We start from the raw sequence: 22,516 nt of genomic DNA, 5'->3' as shown, positions 1-22,516 counted from the left end.
AAGAAAATAAAAAAATGTGAGTAACTCGTCCGAATTCGTGGCTATTTATAGCACTTGGCTAGAATTTTGGGGCCATGCGATCGCATGGCTTTCCAGGCCATTTCCCATGCGATCGCATGGGGTGATCTGCCAGCTCATTTGTGCTTTGTTTTCTAGTTCGTCGACATCAAATTGTTTTTACTGTAGCAAATAGTGTTTTACTGTAGCAAAGTCGTTTTTACGGTAGCAATTAGTGTTTTACTTGTACATCTTATAATATATATATATATATATATATATATATATATATATATATATATATATATATATATATATATATATATATATATATATATATACCGGTTTACATAATATTAAATCATATAGAGAATTGGTTTAAATTAGTCGAAATTTTTCGGGTCATCACAGTACCTCCCCGTTAAAGAAAATTTCTTCCCGAAATTTTGATTAGTACCTGTTTTATGAGCGATATCAGTGAAAAAATGTGGATACTTTTGCTTCATTTGATCCTCACATTTCCAAGTAAACTCGGGTCCTCGTCTAGCGTTCCAACGAACTCTAACTATCGGTATTTTGCTTTGTTTTAATTGTTTGACCTCACGGTCCATGATTTCAATAGGTTCTTCGATAAAATGGAGTTTATCATTGATTCGTATTTCGTTAAGAGGAATTACGACATCCTCTTCAGCTAAACATTTCTTTAAATTTGACACGTGAAATGTGTCATGAACACTACTAAGTTCTTGCGGTAGCTTTAATCGATAAGCAACTGTTCCAATTCTTTCGGTGATTTCAAAGGGTCCTACGTACCTAGGACTTAGCTTTCCTCGTTTACCGAATCGTACAACGCCTTTCCAGGGTGACACTTTCAACATGACTTTGTCGCCCACTTGAAATTCTAGCGGTTTTCTTCTTATATCAACATAACTCTTTTGGCGACTTCGAGCTGTTTTCAGTCTCTCTTGTATTTGGACGATCTTCTCAGTTGTTTCATGTATGATCTCAGGACCTGTCAGTTGACTATCCCCTAGTTCAGTCCAACATACGGGAGACCTACACTTTCTGCCATAAAGTGCTTCAAAAGGCGCGGCCTTTATGCTCGTGTGGTAACTGTTATTGTATGAGAATTCTGTCAGTGGTAGATGTTTATCCCATTCGTTTCCGAAATCGATGACACATGCCCTTAGCATGTCTTCTAGGGTTTGAATGGTTCTTTCACTTTGGCCATCTGTCTGGGGGTGATATGCTGTACTCATATCCAAACGTGTCCCCATTGCTTTCTGTAAAGTTTTCCAGAACCTTGAAGTAAATCGGCTGTCGCGATCAGAGATGATGGACACATGCACACCGTGTCTAGAAATAACTTCCTTTATGTAAACTTGTGCCAACTTTTCCATCTTATCGGTTTCTCGTATCGGTAAGAAGTGAGCAGACTTAGTGAGACGACCCACAATAACCCAGATGGTGTCATAACCTCCCACTGTTTTCGGTAGCTTTGTGATAAAATCCATGGTAATATATTCCCACTTCCATTGAGGAATCTCTGGTTGTGTCAGCAGTCCTGACGGTTTCTGATGTTCAGCCTTGACCTTGGCGCAAGTCAGACACTTTCCAACATAAGTAGCAATGTCGGCTTTCATGTTGGGCCACTAATAGAACTTCTTGAGATCGTGGTACATATTCCCGTTTCCCGGGTGAATTGAGTACCTCGTTTTGTGTGCATCATCCAGTACTAGTTGCCTTAGGTTACCATGTTTTGGTACCCATATCCTACCAGCAAAATACAGGGTTCCATCGGCTTTTACTTCAAGTTGTTTTTCTAACCCATTGCTCATTTCGCCTTTTTCATTTTCTTCTTTTAAAGCTTCTAACTGTGCTGCTTGAATTTGCTTTGTGAGATCGGTACGAATTGTAATGTTCAAAGCTAGGACCCTAAGAGGTTTTACTCTTTCTTTTCGACTTAGGGCATCAGCTACAACATTAGCCTTTCCGGGGTGGTAACGGATTTCACAATCGTAATCGTTCAACAACTCTATCCAGCGACGTTGCCTCATATTGAGTTGTTTTTGATCAAAAATATGCTGAAGACTCTTATGATCGGTGTACACTGTACACTTGGTGCCATATAGATAGTGTCTCCATATTTTGAGTGCAAAAACTACTGCTCCAAGTTCCAAATCGTGCGTCGTATAGTTCTTTTCATGAATTTTTAGTTGTCGTGAGGCATATGCGATAACGTTTGTGCGTTGCATTAATACACATCCTAAACCTTGGCGCGAAGCGTCACAATAGATCACGAAATCATAATTTCCTTCCGGTAATGACAAAATGGGTGCAGACGTTAACTTCTTCTTTAATAACTGGAATGAGGATTCCTGTTCCGTGGACCAATCATATTTCTTTCCCTTTTGAGTTAATGTAGTTAAGGGTTTGGCGATTTTAGAAAAATCTTGAATGAATCTTCGGTAGTAACCAGCAAGACCTAAGAATTGGCGGATTTGTGTTGGAGTCTTCGGTGTTTTCCATTTACTAATGGCTTCGATCTTGGCAGGGTCAACTTTAATTCCATGTTTACTGACAACATGGCCCAAAAACTGTACTTCTTGTAACCAGAAATCACATTTTGAAAATTTTGCGTACAATTCTTCTTTCTTGAGTATCTCTAGTACCAGTCTTAAGTGTTGCTCATGTTCTTCCTTGTTCTTCGAGTAAATCAATATGTCGTCGATAAAAACAATGACAAATTTGTCTAAATACGGTTTACAGATGCGATTCATTAGATCCATGAATACTGCTGGAGCATTAGTTAATCCAAAAGGCATGACTAGAAACTCATAGTGACCGTAACGGGTTCTGAACGCGTTTTTAGGAACATCTTCTTCCTTCACTCTCAGCTGATGATATCCGGAGCGTAGATCAATCTTGGAATAAACACTTGATCCTTGCAATTGATCAAATAAATCATCAATCCTCGATAATGGGTACCGATTCTTGATCGTTAATTTGTTTAATTCTCGGTAATCTATGCACATTCTCATAGATCCATCCTTCTTCTTGACGAACAGAATAGGAGCACCCCAAGGTGAAAAACTGAGACGAATAAATCCACGGTTCGATAATTCTTGCAACTGGTCTTGTAATTCTTGCATTTCTGAAGGTGCAAGTCTATATGGGGATCGGGCTACAGGTGCGGCTCCTGGTACGAGATCAATCTGGAATTCTACACATCTGTGTGGAGGTAGCCCCGGTAATTCTTCTGGAAATACTCCGGGATATTCTCTTACAATCGGCATGTCATCAATGCTTCTTTCTTCAGTATCGATCTTCTTTACATGTGCCAGAATAGCATAACAACCTTTTCTTATAAGTTTCTGGGCCTTCATACAGCTGATAAAGTTCATCTTCGAGTTGCTCTTCTCCCCATAAATTATTAATGAAGTTTCATCCTTACGAGGGATGCGGATTGCTTTCTCAGCGCAAACAACTTCCGCTCTTGTTTTGGACATCCAGTCCATGCCAACGATTACGTCAAAACTTCCTAATTCTACGGGTATCAAATCGATTTTGAAGGTTTCACCAGCGAGATTTATTTCGCAACCATGGCAAATTTTATCGGCTTTTATCAGTTTACCATTAGCTAATTCAATAGTATATTTATCGTCTAGAGGCAATGATGCACATTTTAGTTTAGAACTAAAGTCTTTACACATATAACTTCTATCAGCACCCGTATCAAACATAATAGAAGCTAGTTGATTATTAACGGTAAACGTACCCGTGACAAGATTAGGATCCTCACGTGCTTCACTGGCACTAACATTAAATGCCCTCCCACGTGCGGGTTCTTTGTTCTTCTCCTTATCAGGGCATTGATTTATAAAGTGACCAGACTTCCCGCATCCAAAACATTTCTTGACATCGGTCGGTTTTGTCTTTACTTCAGAAACGGTGGCATAACAATCTTTCGCCACATGTCCTTTCTTGTTGCACTTATCACAGACCACTTGACAATAACCTGCATGATGTGTGTAACATCTTTTGCAGAACGGATGGGGTCCCTTATAGTTTGGACTTGCAGTTGCCCCATCTTGTTTACCTTTAAAAGTTTCTTTTTCTTCAGGTGAGTACTTTTGCCCTTATAGTCTTCCCATTTTCTCTTTCCTTCAGTTGTCTTGACTTCGGTAATTGGTACCTTAATCGAACTCTCTGTGATCTGGTCCATGAGTTGGTGTGCCATTGTCATGGCTTCCTGCATTGTATTCGGTTTGGACGATGTAACATTTCCTTTGATATTGATCGATAAACCGTCAATATACATTTCTATCTTTTGTTTCTCGTTTGGCACCAATTCGAGACACAACAAGGCTAGTTCCATGAAACGCTTTTCATAGTTATTGAGATTCGTGCCGAAAACCTTCAGATTACGTAACTCAGATTCCATTTTTCTGATATCGTTTCGAGGACAGTACTCCTCGATTAGCATCTTTTTCAGTTCTTCCCAAGAGATATCATATGCCGTATCTACTCCTTCTGCTTTAGCATAATTGTTCCACCAAGTAAGTGCACTGTCTTGCAACGTGCACGAAGCATACTTTGACTTGTCTCCGTCCACACAATTACTGATTTTGAAAATGGACTCCATCTTTTCAAACCATCGGGTTAGACCGACTGGTCCCTCGGTTCCACTAAACGTCTGTGGTTTGCATCATTGAAAAGTTTTGTATGAGCATCCGTTTCGTGAGTTTGTGTTTACGGCTGCTGCTTCGGCTGTTGCTTTTGCTGCCTCAGCTGCAGCAATTCTTTCATTCACACGTTCCTCGATTAGTTCCTCAAACTCAGCATCCGACATTTGAGACATGTTTCTTCAATAAAATCAATAGAGATAATTTAATCATATAGAATATTATAGGTAAAATGAGTTGTCAATAGTTAATCGTAGCATATTAATAATATGAACCAATTATTATAAAAGCCTTTTCTTCTTATTAGCATTTTATAAATATTTCTAGGGTATTACCTACCCGTTAAGTTCATACATAATAGCTAGTATAAGGAATTAACTACTAAAATCCTAATAATATTCCACTATGAAAAATTATAGCGAGTTACTATGTTATTATGTAATAATAATAATAAGAAGTAGTAATAATACAAATAATCATTCCATGCATTTATTATTAATAAATCAAAATAATACAATACCATACAATACCGATATTTTACATATGCTTATTCTACATAACAAGATAGAGTAGCACTCATAAGCAAAAGAATAGCGCATGGAAGATTTATGGTTGCGAGGTCGTTTATTCAGAACTATCAGAAACTTCTTCCCATTTGGTTCTCTCTGCCAATTGTTTGTGTGTGCAAGGTCCGACAGACATTCTAGCAGTGTATTTAATTTTTGGTTGGGGTTTTGAGGTACCCGTTGCCTCAGTGGGTTTAATATAATAAGGGTGGTTAAGGATCGAATGGTCCTGTTCCTTTTTAATAACTAAGGACTTTTTATTTTTGTGGTTGTTTTTATTATCTATAGCAAGTTGGAATTTCTCCTTAGTGACTTCTTTTATTTCATTAGCGAAATCCTCTTCCTCACTGATCTCGTCTGATGACGAACTGTCTGAGTCATGTGTAGGAGAATATGATGACGAACTGTCTGAATCATGTGTACGAGAATATGTACCGGTGGTCATGAACCGAAATCTGCCAGGCGTAATCGGCACAACCCGCCCGTCGGTGGTGTATCTGGCCCAATGTCCATGTTCTTTAGAAATGGACGATCCTCGTTTACTCCAGGGATCATGGGTCCATGCCAACGATACTGTGGCTCCGAAAAACTAAAGCTGGGTGGAGCTGGGACCTCCTCTGGGTTAACCTGAAGTTGAGATTCCCCAGCTAACACAATTTCTTCTTTAATATGTATTGGAATGCTCTTTTCAGTTGTGGATAGAATAGATTCAGTGTCTGATTCCGAGTCGTACAAAATGATAGGATTAGAAGAAGTCATCTATCACATAATTGAAACAACAATTACGTTAGTATATAAATATATCACATATAATGTTTTTGACAAAATGATAAGCAAAAATCGGTAAAAACAGATATGGTCATAGTCCAGACTCACTAATGCATACTAACAATTTCCAGTTAAACACATTAATGCAAATTCTGGTTCCCTATAACCTCAAGCTCGGATACCAACTGTAACGACCCGTCAAAATCGCTATTGACGCGGCACGTTAATAATTGATTCCACAGTGAGGTTTTGACCTCTATATGATACGTTTTGATAAAATATTGCATTCATTAAAATAAGTGACTTTCTAAACATAGAAAGTTATAAACATGTGAGCGAGTGCTTAGGTATAAGCAAAACCCCAAAATACATAAGTCTTTAATTTACAGGTTGACATCACAGTCCAATTATTTATTACACAACGCAGTTTTATTTTGAATGCAATAAACTTTGTACAAAGCATGAGAGACTCCATGCAGGCAACAAGCACATCACAGCGGAAGCAGTCTAAGGACCTGAGAATAAAACATGCTAAAAAGTCAACACGAATGTTGGTGAGTTATAGGTTTAATTGCTCGAGTCATAAGTATATAAAGATAGACCACAAGATTTCATCAAAACTCTATCAATAGATTCTATGTAACAGAGCACCCTGGTAACTAAACTTAACGCTATAATGATAATTACCCCATTCGTTTTAATACACGCAAACCAACGTGTCATAAACTCAAATAACATACGTCCGTTAAAAGGCTAGCGCTCTAGCTCGAACGGGGATGTCAAGCCCTATGGATCCATATACAATTATTCGCGCCCACCAGTCCATATCCTATGTACTGGCAGCTACTAGTTACCAAAGCTAAGGAATTTTCAGTTTAACTCAGTGTAGAATTTAGTATGTACTTGTGTCTTATTGCGTTTAAAATAAATTGCATGTATTCTCAGCCCAAAAATATTTAAAGTATTTAAAAAGGGAGACTATAAACTCACGGTTCAATATTGAGACTCAATATTGTAGGCAAATTGCGTAGATGTAATGATGGTAGATGACTGTATGGTTGGCCTTGGATTCAAGAACAATACCCCGAATAATACCCAATATTTTCTTAGTTTAAAACGGTTTGAAACCCGAATTAAAACATCCGCGTATTATACCTTATTATTATTAAACTTAAATTATAAATTATAAATTATAATTATAATTATAGATTACAGATGAAGAAAAGGAAAAAAATGTGAGTAACTCGTCTGAATTCGTGGCTATTTATAGCACTTGGCTAGAATTTTGGGGCCATGCGATCGCATGGCTTTCCAGGCCGTTTCCCATGCGATCGCATGGGGTGGTCTGCCAGCTCATTTGTGCTTTGTTTTCTAGTTCGCCGACATCAAATAGTTTTTACTGTAGCAAATAGTGTTTTACTGTAGCAAAGTCGTTTTTACGGTAGCAATTAGTGTTTTACTTGTACATCCATATATATATATATATATATATATATATATATACCGGTTTACATAATATTAAATCATATAGAGAATTGGTTTAAATTAGTCGAAATTTTTCGGGTCATCACACAAAGATTCTGGACGGCGTCCAAATGTGAAAGGCTGGACGACGTCCAGATGGTTGGACGGCGTCCAAATCAGTATTCAGGTCTGCTTGCAGAAATTACAAAAGTGCACGAACCAAAACTCAAACAAACACAATTTATGATCCGCAAACAATCAAAACATGTATCTTATCTCGTTGGAAAGGTATTTTGATGAGGAAAACAACTAAGCACATTTCATCAATCAATTTAACATTTTCAACAACCAAAATCGCATTAAATGCTCACCATTTATTACATTCAAGTTCCTTAAATGCGTTTCTTGATTCGGTGATCCAATTTACATATATGATATGCCGTTTCGAAGGTAATTAAACACACATTGCAACTAAACACTTACCAACAATATTGTCAAGCATTTAGTGCATCAAAAGTTCATAATTAAGTCTATCAAACCCCAACCAAAATCACACAATCAATAATCATGTTAATGAAGTTTCCTTAATCAACATACACATCAAAATGAAGCTAGTGATGCTAGTAACACATTTAATACATGCACTTTTAACATCTAACAATATTTAGGCAACCAAATCACAAGATCAAACACACCAAACTTCAAGTTCATGCTAGTTACTTAAAATAACAAGACTGAGCATATAAATCACATATTCATGTTAGACTTGAGCCATAGACACTAATTAACACTTTTATAAGTCAAAATTATCAAGAACACAAAATCTAGTGTTTTTAGAAAGTTACCCAAACTTGATGAAATCGGTATGGAATCGAAGAGGAAGATGCAAGGATTCCAAATATGTAATTTGTTTTAGTTGATGCTTGCTAGATTCAAAATAGATGATGATTCTTTGTTTGGTTGCTTGAGAGAAAAAGAATGGAAGTATTAGAGAGGGAGGTGAAGAATGAATGGATGAGAAAGGCTTGACCATTTGACCTAGTCAAATGTTTGGCATCTTGGCGAGTTTAGTCCCTCAAGTTTGAATCGAGTGCGTGAATTACCTAAACGAGATAATTTAAAATGCGTATTAACGGAAGATGTCATAATTATATAACGGACTTTAAAATAACATAACGGAAGGTAAACAGAAAAAGGCGGGATGTTACACAACTTATGTATACGTGCATCGTAATACACAACATCATTATCGAAGACAATGATTACAACCTTGCTGAGAAAGATTGGGTAGTTGAGCCCGTTCACCATATACAACGCACTTGGATCGATAGGTGCGACGCTCGTGCAAGAAGAACAAGGGAGCTACGTGATAGAGAAGTGCATGAAGGCTTACGATCTGATTTGGTTGAACATTTATGGAATCTTCGAGACGACTTATGAATTTTATGAGACGAATTATTACGTTATCTAGTTTATTTTATGAATGTTTTGAATAAATGTAATCTAGTTTATTATATGAATTTTAATAAATTTAATGTAGTTTATTTTATGAATTTCAATTTAATATTTTTTTATTATATTAAATTAATTTAAATTAAATAAAATATTAAAACTCATAAAAAAATAAAAAATGAACACTGTGAATACATCCACTTTAGTCAATTCAGTGTCCAAAATGGACAATGAAATTGACCTTGGTGCGACGACATAGACACCTTGTCTCTTATACAAGGGGTCATATTGTAAATGCACAGAAATCAAACCCTAATAAAAACCCCTGTTTGGCCTTTTTCATCCTTCAATTACGAACCTCAGTTTTCGTATTTATCAAAACACCCGCGATAACAAGGTACTATCAATTTTCTTCTATCTGATCCATTGAATTCGAACACCCACCATTTTAATTTTGTCAAACTTACTTTATTAATGCAATTGTAAAAATTTAAAAGTACATGTCGAAGGTTTCACTAGCTAATTATTAAAGCTGGTGGAGCTCTAAATTGCGCAATATTGAATAATCAATTAATCATCTGTCATTGATGTGTTTATTTTAAAAATTACCTGGATTTCATGACATGATGAACATGTGTTTATTAGGGTTTGCTATATTGTGCACAATTTATTTATAACTAGTACATAATGGTGCTCTATTACTGATGCTATTTGTATTTGTATTTGTATATAATTCATAATAAAATGTATGAATTATGTGCTTGCTTTTTTTTTTCAGCAAAAAAGTATCCATATATTGATAAACAATCATGAGAGAGATGATTCAATTCATGAGGTTACAGTACTTGAAACAAACTTGAACAAAAAACATTACATGGACATTTGAAATCACAATCAGACATGACAAAGTAGAACTTAAGCGTTTCGAATGAGGATCTTTCTTTGGGTACAGAATTATGTGCTTGCTCATGAGACTATGCTTAACATTATTTAATAACAGAAGGTTAAACTTGTTAGTATTATATTATATATATTCTAGTAGAGCTTGTTTGTTGGAATGAATGTAAGCTCAATTGCTTAAAATCAGAGGTTTCTGTTTATACCTTATGGATATCGATATTATAGAGGGAAAATAGGAACCAAATTGGATCTAAAGTTTTCAGAGTATGGGAATTCGAAAATCACAATGTAATTGTTATGTGAAAAAATGGACTATGAACAATTGGAACTTGTTTTGGGCTAATGGTTCAAGCCCAATGCCCTACAGCAACTACTCTGTGCATTTAAAGGCTTTTGTTTTTCAAACTGAGCTGAAAAATGATCTGTTTTGGTTCAGGTTATTTATGGGTGATCATCTTTGCATACTTTTAAATCAGGTGATTGGCAATGGGTCAAAGTGGTATACATTAAGGGAAGGTTGACTCACATCTCAACACCTTTTAATTCTTTCGGATTTGGATTTAAAATAGTTATATAGTAAAATACAAATGTTGTAAAAAAAATTATGGTCCATATTTATTTGATTATTCTACCAAGATGTTTTAACACTTGATTATGGGATGGGAGACTTTTAATGTGTTTTACTTGTTGAGTTGTTTCCTTTGTAGTTTGGTTACTAGCTAAGAAGCAGCTAACTCAACCAAGCCTTTTGGCCTAATGGTATCAACTTAATTGAATGGTTCAAAGTTGAATGATGAAACTTTTGGCATTGGACGTGTTTATTTGTGAACTCTGAATGACATGATATTGTTGAACCATTCAGAGTTGAAACACTCTCATAACCATTAAGCAGCTAAATTTTTTGTAATATCCTCCTCAAATCATATCCAAAACACTTAACAAACAAGTATATTGAATATTTTAATCATGTTAACGTCAATAAGGTAATTTTACCTAATTCATATCGTTCATTCCAAATGATTATCTAACAGCTTCTTTTCATTCAAAATCAAGTTTATTTAGAGACGTTGAATCATTCATATTTTGAACCATTAAAAGCTAAATTATTTAGTTTTATCAAACGCAATCTAAGTCTTGGCTGCGTAGAAGGTGTAGGTGTGGATTTTAAGGATATAAGTTTTTTGTTCATAAAGAAGGCTTAGCTAACTCAACCACTTATATTATGACTACTAGATTTTGAGCCCGTGCGATGCACGGCTACTCAAAAACTTCATGTACATAGATTTTGATTACGTCGATTTCATATGGACCTGCTAATTTGAATAACTACATGTTGATCTCAAAACACACATAGATGATTTGGATCACGACTGGAGGCACATTTAGACTTAAATGTATCATTTTATAAAATAAAAAAAAACAGTAATAAGCAGTGAGATAAAAACGAATGTACATAGTTTTGATACAAGGGGTCATGTAAACCCAAACACAAGAAGAAGAAGCCGAACAATAACTCCCATTATGGCAATTAATTGAATATATCAAAAGTAAAACATAGAAAAGTATGTAACAATATGGTCTCGATCTTTAAGCATGATATGGTTGTTGGTGATTTTAGTGTCACGGTCATTTTGTGTGATAAGTGATTTACTTGAGACAAGAGGATTTCGAGTTAAGCTCAAATACAAGTTAGGAGAGTGTGGAGTGCACGCTTGTATAAGCTAACTTGATTAATCCAAGTGAAAGGTTATGTTTGTAAGTTGGTGTCTTTTTGCCAAAAGACACAACTCTTTATGAATATGTGTCATTATTAATGAAATGGTGTAAATTATAATGAAATGGTGTCTTAATAACCTTTTAATCATAAGGTGTGACTTTTCATGGAAACTTTTATACCAAAAGATGCATCTTTTCATGGTGACCTTTCATAATCTATATATAGATGATACTTGTCTCATTTTCTATGATGATGAAAAATTGAACATTCATAATAAACTCTTTGTTCTTGACTCTAATTTAAATTGCCTATATTGGAGTTGTACCTTTGTCTTATCTCGAATAAAGATTTCGTGTAACCCTAAGGCAATTTACGTATAGGGTCGAAATACTTTATCGCGAAAGTGATTACACGATTCAAAGGTTTATCCGGACATTCAAACCCTATTATCCAACAATGGTCTTATTCTAAACATCCCAAAACCTCACGTGTATCTCTTACCTGCAACATGAATATGACTAAATCTTGAAAGGGATGGAACATCCTTGAATTTAAAGCAATTAATTTTGTGTTCGCGAACCTTCAATTGGCCGCTACCCGTTGGCTATCTTCATCAACTGGTATAAATATTCTCCTTTCCCCTGTTGTCGTTTTTGATTTTGAAAGTAACCGTCAATTTGTTCAACCTATGTTTCTAATTTTGTATTCTTATTGATATAATTGAACATTTATTATACTATTATCTGGTTAAAATACCTAAAACATATGAACAATCAAATTAAGCCAAAAGTAATATCTTTATAATTTACAACTAAAAAAAAAAACCGTACATAATATAATAAAATCTCACCGTTAGCCGTTTTTGGTTTATTAATAAAATCTCACCGTCTAAAAAAGTATATGTATATATGTACGTGTATATATACACACACGTATAGGAACATTAGGCTACCTAGATGGGTACATCTTATAGTGTGTCAACTAATGAAAGTTTTAAAAAAACCGTACAACAAAAAAAAAAAATATAAAAGATAATATTTTTAATAACTTACACTTATGATATTGTGCAGAAGGGAAAAAGATGGATGATTTGAGTAAATGTGATGAAGATGACCACTGTATATATAGTTGAAATACGTAGCTGGTTTAAATCCTGATAACACACGTTTATAATTATAATTATCTTAAATTTAAAATTTGATAGAATACAATACTCCAGAATTTACGGATCATCTTAAATTCGTGGTTATTGTTATGTGTTTTTTCCTTTTTTTTTTTTTTTTTTAATTCAATATTCATTAAGCTTAAATGTTGTTCACATTTAATCCCATCCTAATAATACGTATTTATATTTAGGGAAAATTGTTTGAAAATACATTGAACTTTCACTAAATTTCTATTGTATGCATCCAACTTTCAGATCTTCTATTGTATACATTGAACTATTCTAATTGTTCTATTGTATGGATTAAGTAACTTGGAGAGAATGTATCAAGTTAATATGTACAAAAAGTTCGTGGATGGTCCCTAGACTTAACATTCGTTAAATTTTATCGTTAAGTCTTTATCTCATTCTACCATTCTCTTTATTTTCAAGAACATGTCCATCTTATCTTAAAACACCTTTATCACCGGTAATTTCAAAAACACATTTTTCATCTCTCCATATTTCAGTAAAGAATTTAAACATCTAAATCAACATATAAAAATTAACAATACCACATTATAAACTCTAATAATTCAACAAACAAAAGAATGCCTGAAAAAATGAATGCTATTTTCTCATCACCCTTTGGACACACCTGCTTAGCACTGTAAATAAGGACACTTCCTTTGGTCTCAGTTGCAGTAGTATCAACACCACAGGCAATCACAACCACCTATATGAAAATAGACATTCTTGGCATACAAATTATTGTAGATTTTAAAAACCCAAAAATATGGGTTTGAAGATAGACATTCCTAAAAACCCAAAGTATTGTATAATCAGAAGATCACTTTGCAGCAACATCTTCTAGACGTTTCCATACAACTTCATGTTTCGATTTGGTTTCTTCGTCATCTTGATTGCATATTTGGCTTCTTGAATACTAGCTTAAACTTCGAGAATAATCAATTCGATTAACAGAAGTACTGAAATTTCAGATCTGAGATTAAACCTTTAAAACCTAAAAAGTAATAATTTCGATTTGAGCTAATATGTTAATTTCAGGTTCTAATCTTAATTTTCGAGTGTTCGTTGATCTATTTGAAGCATATTTCATTCAAGATTCAACATAAAAAATGTCCAGATTTAAGAAAGCGTATTTTTTGGATCAAGTTTTGGAGATGCCCCTGTTAATCATCATTTTTGAAATTATTTGTTGTTTTTGATTTTGTTTCTTCACATAATATTTAATCGCAGGCGGTGGAAGAATTTGCAATCGGATTGGAGCCTCAATTCAATCAAACTGATTTTAGGAAATTTTTTTTTTTTTTTTTAATTTATCGATGAAGATGAAACATAAATGAGGGAAACACAGGAAGAAGATGGAGTTAAAGATAAACATAAATGAGGGACCAATGACATAAAAAATAAATATAACTGACTACCATGCAATATCTTATAAACATGGGGGACTAATGATGTAAATTGGGGGAGGGGGAACTTGGAGTTTATCTTTACAATTGAATAATTAAAATAGTTGCAAGCATATAATAGGATATTTAAAAGTTGAATGCATACGATAGAAATTTGGTGAAAGTTCAATACATTTTTAAATAATTTTCCCTTATATTTAATACGCCTTTTAATCACACTTGACACCTGGAATTAACAGTTGTCAGTAATCCGGAATTTAACTCTTCTGCTGACAATTAGGCTAATTACAACTCTCTTTTATATTAGTATATATATATATAGATTGGGTTTGATTATATTGCTTTGTACTATTTTTGGGTTTAGAAATATTGTTGTAATTCTTGAATCACCTTTTTAGTGATATTATAATTTCCGTACAACATATATTTTAATGAGGAATAATGTTTAAGAATCACCCCACTTAGGCCTAAGCATCCCCTAGGTTTTGAATTTTACAACTAAACAAGTATAGTGGGGAACAATGAACTTTTCTAAAGTTGTAAGGTAGCTTTATATGCAGAGTGAGTTTACTATTTTTTATTTTTTCAAATTGAATCACTGTAGCTTCTACTTAATCCCCTCACAAGCAATTAAGAACCAAAAACCCACTTGACCGCATAGCTCTGATAGTGACGATTAGAACATAGTAGATATATGAAGAATGTTAGTCGATTACTATTCATAATCTTCTCATAGATTCGATTCTGAATGCCAAATTTGAGAAGGGTCTGAAAAAGTGTACCATCATTGCTTGTTATAATAAGACTAACTAGATCATGTAAAATCTGATGTTCAGATCATGTTTTTATATATTATTGTGTTATATACCCTTGATAACCCGTGGTATTAGTATAGTTTTATGTTTATTGTGTGTTTTAAAATTGATGAAGTGATTATCTTAATCCAAGAATACAAAAAACTGTGTGGAGGTGCTTCTACTGCTATAATTTGTAATAATCTCTTTTGATGTCATTTATTATTTGGCAAATTATAAAATCAACTTTGAATAATTTTGACTTTTTTTTTTAACGAAAATGGCTTCATCAATTTTTTGTCTACAGGTCATTTTTATTGAAAATTGAAAAGTAAACGGATATGAATTCTTTAAATTAGGTGTAAGACTTAACTACGCTTGTCTCTAAAGTTTTATCTTTTTTTCATCATTGCCCCTAAAGATCTGTTAACTGGGAACCTAAATGAAACCATATCATTACTTTAAGGGTTAGGATGAAACAAAAATATTTTAAGAACAAGAATGAAAAAAACATAAAACTTTAGGGACCAAGGCTTAATTAAGTCTAGGTGTAATTAACCCTTTGTGTGATTTTTTATGAACGAAATATGTTGATTTTATGAAGTTTTTGTAGCCAAGGAAGCTACATGGACTTGCAGCCATCTTAAGCCCATTTAACAAAGGTATAGATAAACTATTACCAGCAGTATCTAAGTAAATTTATTTCACTATGTTGAATTTAGCTACACACAAGATATCCAACCCGGAGGGTTTTTTTGGCATACTAATCGGCAAGATGAAAGCTGGCCAAGTTTTCATGGAACTATTCGCTGATGTCACCCCAAAAACCGCTGAAAATTTTCGAGCCCTTTGTATTGGGTGAGAAAGGACTCAGGTCTTCCAGGAAGCCATTACACTACAAAGGGTCAGCATTTCACCGCATCGGGCTGACCTATTAAGGGTTAACCGGGGTTGGCCGCCCACACGACCTAATTTTTTCCAGTGTATTTATGTGTTAAAGTTCGATGTTTAGCGTATTCATATGTTAAAAGTAGACATTTTACCCCTATTTACCCCTTTTTCAAATTGTGAACATTTTACACCCGTCGAAAAATATTCCAGAACCCGTCACTGCCGCGCCATCCCAATTTTTATGTGTCAAGAAGGATATTTCACCGGAGGTAATGGGACTGGAGGTGAGTTTCTACGGGCAAAGTTTGCAGAAGATAACTTCAAGCTCAAGCACATGGGCCCTGAGACTCTTTCCATGACGGGTTTATCACCAAAATGCCCAAATAATTTTCCCCCTTGCACCAGAGCCCAAAAAAAAAAAAAAAAAAAAATTGACAAAATGCCCTCGCAAGGCGCAAGATACCTTGCGACCTTGCGTCCTTGCGTCTTTTTCTAAACAAATTACGGTTAAATGACATCTTTTAACCTGGCACTCCACACTTTCAACCCACTTCGCAAACACGCAAAAAAACACATAGTCAGGCGATCCGCAAAAACGCAAGCACAAACGCAAACCATCTTCATCGCTTCGATTGCTATTACCAGATCCTCCTCCATCATCACCTCCACTACCACGTAACCCCTCTTGCCACCACCGTTACCTTTTATACAAGCCTAACAGGGTTTTCACGAAGTATTAGGGTTTTCACGCAAAAGAATTAGAGTTTTCACGAAGTAATCAACCAAATAATCAAGGAATCAACCTTGCAACGATGGCGAGCAACCAGGTTAGTGATTACTTCGTTGTATATCTGCGTTTTATCTGTTTATTTTGTGTTCGATGCGAATTGTATAAGTGTGCACACCAAGTGCTCGATGAAATGCCTGTTTGAGGTGTAATTGTGTTTAATGAAGTACAACCGTTTATTAATGATATGCATCTGTATTGTGGGTTATATGATCGAGTGAAACACTCATTAGTAGCTCGTAAAATTATGGAAATTGACAAGACGCAAGGTCAAGTTTGCGTCCTTGCGTATGGTGCGTGAGTGGACGCAAGGGTGTCTTTGCGTCCTTGCGTCTTGCACATAAGCTTGTCTTTGCGTTCTTGCGTTGGTCAATTAAACGGACACAAGGTTTGTCTTGCGTGCTTGCGTCCTGACACTAACTGCTGATTTTATTGTTACTTATGCATGGATTTGTGGAAGGAAAGTTAACTATGAAGAATAAGTTGAGCGTTTGAATAGTGCGTTAACAGACTCTACACTGTTGCTAGTAAGGTATGAATACCTAACATTTTCAGCTCTACTTCTGGACCATTTGTGGAAACCAACTTGTTCTAAATAATTGTAAGACGCTCTCAATCTTCTTCGAAATACACTAAGATGATCCTCAAAATCCGACCCACTGTAAGCTTTCACCATTTTCCAATAATGCCATTCAAAATATTTGAATTTGTTAGATTCAGTTTTGATGCTTCCAAACAAATGACGTGCGCAAAAACAGTGAAACGCTTCAGGAAGCACAGTTGAAACACCATGTGCTATTTAAGCAGCACGATCAGAAATAAAAATAAGCTCTGAAATACGATCACTCATACCATAACTCATTAAATGATCTCTTAGGTTGCCTAAGAACCATGACCAAACCTCGCTTGTCTCGCCGCCACCAATTCCATAAGCCAATGACAGAATTCCATTATTGCCATCCATCGCAACGGCTACTAAATTTATCCCCGAGTACCCTGCCTTCAAATGCGCACCATCGACGATGGTTATCGGGCGACAATGTTGAACAAATGATCGAACCTACATAGATTTTAGCAGGTCAAAAGTGTTCAATTATAATAAGGTCAATTATAAGTTAAAAATTGAGAGAGATTATCGATACTTACAACTACGCCAAGGGAATAGTAACACATCAAAAATCTATCTTCTTTGTCGGTGACCAAATTACTTACGCTTCCCGGGCTGTGAATCCTAATGTTATATAGGTAAAGGGGAAGCATTCGGAACAAGTCTTCAGCACTGCCACGAAGCATCTGTAATGTATGACATTTGGCCCTCCATGCTTGATTGTAAGATATGTTGACACCGAACCGGTGTCCTATATCCGCACGTATATCATTTGCTTTGTATTCCCGGTTTGCAAATTTGAACGAATCCACAAGCATACTACCCAACACCTTTTTGGTGGCATGTTTATTGTTTCCCATAATTAGTGTGCTTGAGCATGTGTGTACGTCATGCAATTTCTTTACCATAAAGTTTTCAGTGTTCCATATTTTGTAAGCACTAATTTTCCATTCACAGTTTGGCAACACACAATTAGCGGTGTATCGCGATTTTTCTGACTTTACAGGCTTAATTTGGAAGTTTTCTTCAAGGCATTTTGTAAATAGAGTGTTTATGAACTCGGCCTTGTTCAAAAAAGTTTGACGAACTTTAATTAAATCTGATACCCTATACGTGGTTGGTGTTTGTGTCGTAAATTCAGGCTCTTGCTCTTGCTGACTCAATAGAGGTGGCATATTCCAGAATAAATCTTGCTTTTCTTCTTCATATTGATCTTCTTCGTCTTCGTCTCCGTCTTTTTCTCCGTCTGAATCACTAGATGCGACAACAGATATCTCAAACGGGTGGTCTCCTTCTTTAATTTTACATACGTTTTCAACACCATAGTTAAACATATCAAACTCTTCAGTGTTTAGAGGTGGCATTTCAGGCTCTTCCGCTTCTAAATTATGAAGGTTTGGTTCAGTGACTTGTGTTGGATGTGTTTCTGGGTTTGGTTGTGGTTGGAGTGTTTCTGGGTTTCGTTGTGGTTGGTGTGTTTCTTGGTTTCGTTGTGGTACGTGTGTTTCTGGGTTTCGTTGTGGTAGATTCATTCGTACTTTCTCAACAACATAAATATCAATCAGAGCATTTACAATTGCATATTGTAAAAACTCTTGAAAGTCTTCATAATCATCCGTAATATCAAAAACATGGTTATTATAAATGTATCTCATTGAAACAGGTGAATTGGGTGGCATTTGTATTTTTTTAAGAACATTTTTTAATAATATTCTCTGATTAATTGGTTTTATAGGTGCAACAGGTAGTTTTAGCCGAATTCTAAAACAATCTAGGGGTAAATACATGAGAATGTTGTTAATATACTCAAAAGAACCTCCACAACATATATGAACAACAAATTTATCTTCATTAACACAATTCATAAATACTTAAGTAGTGCAAAAATGCTTAAAAATGTACCTTGTGTAGCCAATAATCACTGAAATTCTTTTGAAATGAGTTGTTAGGAAATGATAAATTACAAGTTCCAGGGACATTCTTTATATAGGATCGAAATTTTATCCATGAAAATCTAGAAAATCTAATGAAATCTTATCTTAAAAATCTTATCCTGATAAGAAAAGGACGCAAGGACGCAAGGATGCAAGGTTACTTGCGTGCTTGCGCCGATTGGTACGCAAGGTATCTTGGCCTTGCGAGGGCATTTTGTCAATTTTTTTTTTTGGGCTCTGGTGCAAGGGGGGAAAAATTATTTGGTCATTTTGGTGATAAACCCTTCCCTGACAAATTCAGGCCCAACTACTATGGGCCCAAAGTTTGCAGATGGGAAGCATGTTGTGTTTGGGAAGGCCTTTAACGGTTATATTATTGTGTTGTGAAAGCGATGGAGAAAGTTGGGAGTGATGGTGGTGGGACTTCAACGAGCATCGTAATTGAAGATCGTGGTGAAGTTAAGGAGACGATCATATGTTTGTGAACTATGACTCCAGGAGTAATCGCTATGAGTTTGAATTTTGGTTTTTAGCAGCTTAAATAATTTGCTTGATTTATTATAACATGAAATAGATTTGAATAGAGTTGGGATAAGAGGGATTGTTAGACTTTTATAGTCTCTTGTGGGCTGTACCAAAATAAAACTGAAAATGAATCATACTGGAATTGGAGATACTAACCGAATTTAAAAATGTTATGTTTTGTTGCATCAACTGTTTTTGCATACTCTATTGTTTCAATTGTTTCATGCAAGGCAATACAATTGCAATTTATTGGGCTTTCGATTGCGACCTTGTGGCTTTTGGATGTAGTTTGGGGGACTCCTAGTTCAGGTTTGGTTGTAGATTGTGGTTGTTGTTGTCGTTTGGTTCGCTATTGTTTTTCGGTTGTTGCCAGGTTTCGGAGATGATTGGTGTCAGTTAAGTTAGAGTTAGATTTTCGGAGAATTTCAATTGTTGGTTCAATTAGGTTTGTAGTTAGAGAGCATTTGTTCAGTGAAATGGGTTTGTAATTGATTGATTATAGTTCAATATAAGTGTCAAATATATTGTCACACGCACTTGAGTAATCCTGACGAGGGCATGAGTCGCCATAAGGAGGTTGAAATGAACAAATGGATATCGAACAAGTATCCTTGAAACATACAAAAAACAACTAAAAAGAAGAACAGAAGCATCACGATTAAAGTCCTAGTACAGAGGTAGCGAGCAAAAGAGCAGTAACACAAGACGAAGCACACATGAGGGTAATCTGATAAGAAACAACAACGAACAAGGAGGATACATGGGAGGTAAGCAGGTTCGGACTGACTGTTTAGTAGACAGTGTGAAACCCACAGTCTCCTTATGAACCGGGCAAAAACCGATCTCTTATGCGTTTGAAACACCTAGACGGCTAGACCCAAATATAAGCGATAATTATAGAGCCACGATTATTTAATAAATTCTATACTTGGTTGTTAGTACTATCATTAATTAATACGCGTAATAGTATTGTTATTAATATACATAAAAGTATTGTACAATTATTTATTTGTTAATTCATTTATGCATGTTATTTAAGTAATAGTAATAAGAACTGCATCTAGAAAAATTCAACTTATATAAGATCTGGTTACATTCCAGATTTGCACTATAAATTAAGATTGATGTTACAAACTACTCGTATATTTTATCTGAAAAATACATGTTGACTCTTGTAAGATTTTCGAAGATTTTATGACGTATACTTAGCCGCATAAAAATGACTTGTAACATTTTCTTTGTCACTCTCTTGTTGAATGTTGCTTATTTTTTTTTTTTTATTATTATTTTTTTTAATTTTTATATATCATATATACACTTTACCTAGAGTATATTCCAATTATACACATATATAGAAACAAACAGTTTTCCAAGGATACCTTATGAGAATAACTGTAATTAGAAAGTAACGTAAATGTCTTACAATCTAGCTTATATTCTTATTTCATAAGAACGTTTGGTTCATAAACATGGTAGTCTGTCATTTTAAACCCACAGGGAAATTGAATATATACATCCCAGATTTTGAAACGGATAATGACTGTTATAAATTGGGTATGAAATGATATTGATAACCTAGATTTATTCCTTAATCGTGTAAATATTTTTTCATTTATGTATTTTAACTCAACAATTGTCAAGGTTCATGAAATCTTTAGAGTGATAATTCATGAAATACATTTGTGTTTTTGGCAACAAAATCACAAATCAAAAATTATATAATTTACATATTTTTGTGTGTTCAAAAATGAAAGCATTACCACCAATATGCATCTCGAGTTTTTGTTAACTAGCAGTTGATGACATAAAGGTGCAAAGGTTGAAAAAGACGCGAGACGGGGCCGAAACGTTAGCGACATCAAAACGTCGCAACGGAAAAAACGGGGCCGAGACGAGGTCGAAACGGATGTTGACTAATGTTGACTTCTATATATATAAATATATATTTACACATGTTTTAGAGCTAAAAAATCTTCGTTGACAAGTTTGTATCTATAAGTGCTATTAGCGTTACTATAATATAAAATGGAATACTAAACTAAGTCAATTTTGATGGATTTGACCAACTTATGACTGATTTTAACAGAATTTCTGACTTTTGACTGGCGTTGACCCAATTTTTTCTGCATTTGACCTTACTTTTGACCGTTGACCGGCTTATAAGAAAACGGGACGGGGTCGAAACGATTTAGTCATCAAAACGCCGCAACGGGCGTCGCAACGGACGCAACGGACGTCGTTTACAACAGTGGGTGCAACCCTTATATGTTGGAATATTGGCGACAAAAGTAGTTGGTCACAACTTTTTATTAAATGAGTATAGTATATATGACGCTTGGGTAGGGGCGTTGCCCGACACCTCGAGAGAGATGGCTTCTCCGCAACATTGAGGCACTGCCCTCAAGGCACCCCTGGTGGCTGCAACCCTGACCCACTATTTTTCTAAAAGTATCAAGCAAACTTTGTGCAATCCTACCCCACTATTTTTATCAAATAAAATAAAATAATATAATATAATATAATAAGAGCATGTGGTGTTGACAAATTTTAAAAGTTCTTTTGAGTTTAATAGCCCGTGATGTTTACAAATACGACTACTATTTTTTTTATTTCTCACCATTAATATTTTTTTAATTACATATAAATTATATAATACATAATATTTGAAAAAATATGAGTTATATATATACATATATATATATATATATATATATATATATATATATATATATATATATATATATATATGCACTAGTTAAAGACCCGCGGTTTCGCAGAATTTTTGAAAGGTCTAATCATTTAAGCTATAAAATAAAATTAAATATATAAATTAAAAACTATTATTATAT

The 22,516-nt window shown here is 34.8% G+C and overlaps 1 pseudogene; it reads left to right on the top strand.

Moving 5' to 3' along the window:
* Positions 1-15,632: 15,632 nt before the first annotated feature.
* On the top strand, positions 15,633-19,627 carry LOC139889544 (peptidyl-prolyl cis-trans isomerase CYP19-3-like; annotated as a pseudogene).
* Positions 19,628-22,516: the final 2,889 nt, after the last annotated feature.

Source organism: Rutidosis leptorrhynchoides, chromosome 2 (assembly GCF_046630445.1).
Source record: "Rutidosis leptorrhynchoides isolate AG116_Rl617_1_P2 chromosome 2, CSIRO_AGI_Rlap_v1, whole genome shotgun sequence".
In the NCBI taxonomy this organism is placed as follows: Eukaryota; Viridiplantae; Streptophyta; class Magnoliopsida; order Asterales; family Asteraceae; genus Rutidosis; species Rutidosis leptorrhynchoides.
This window is presented reverse-complemented; position numbering and strand designations above follow the sequence as displayed.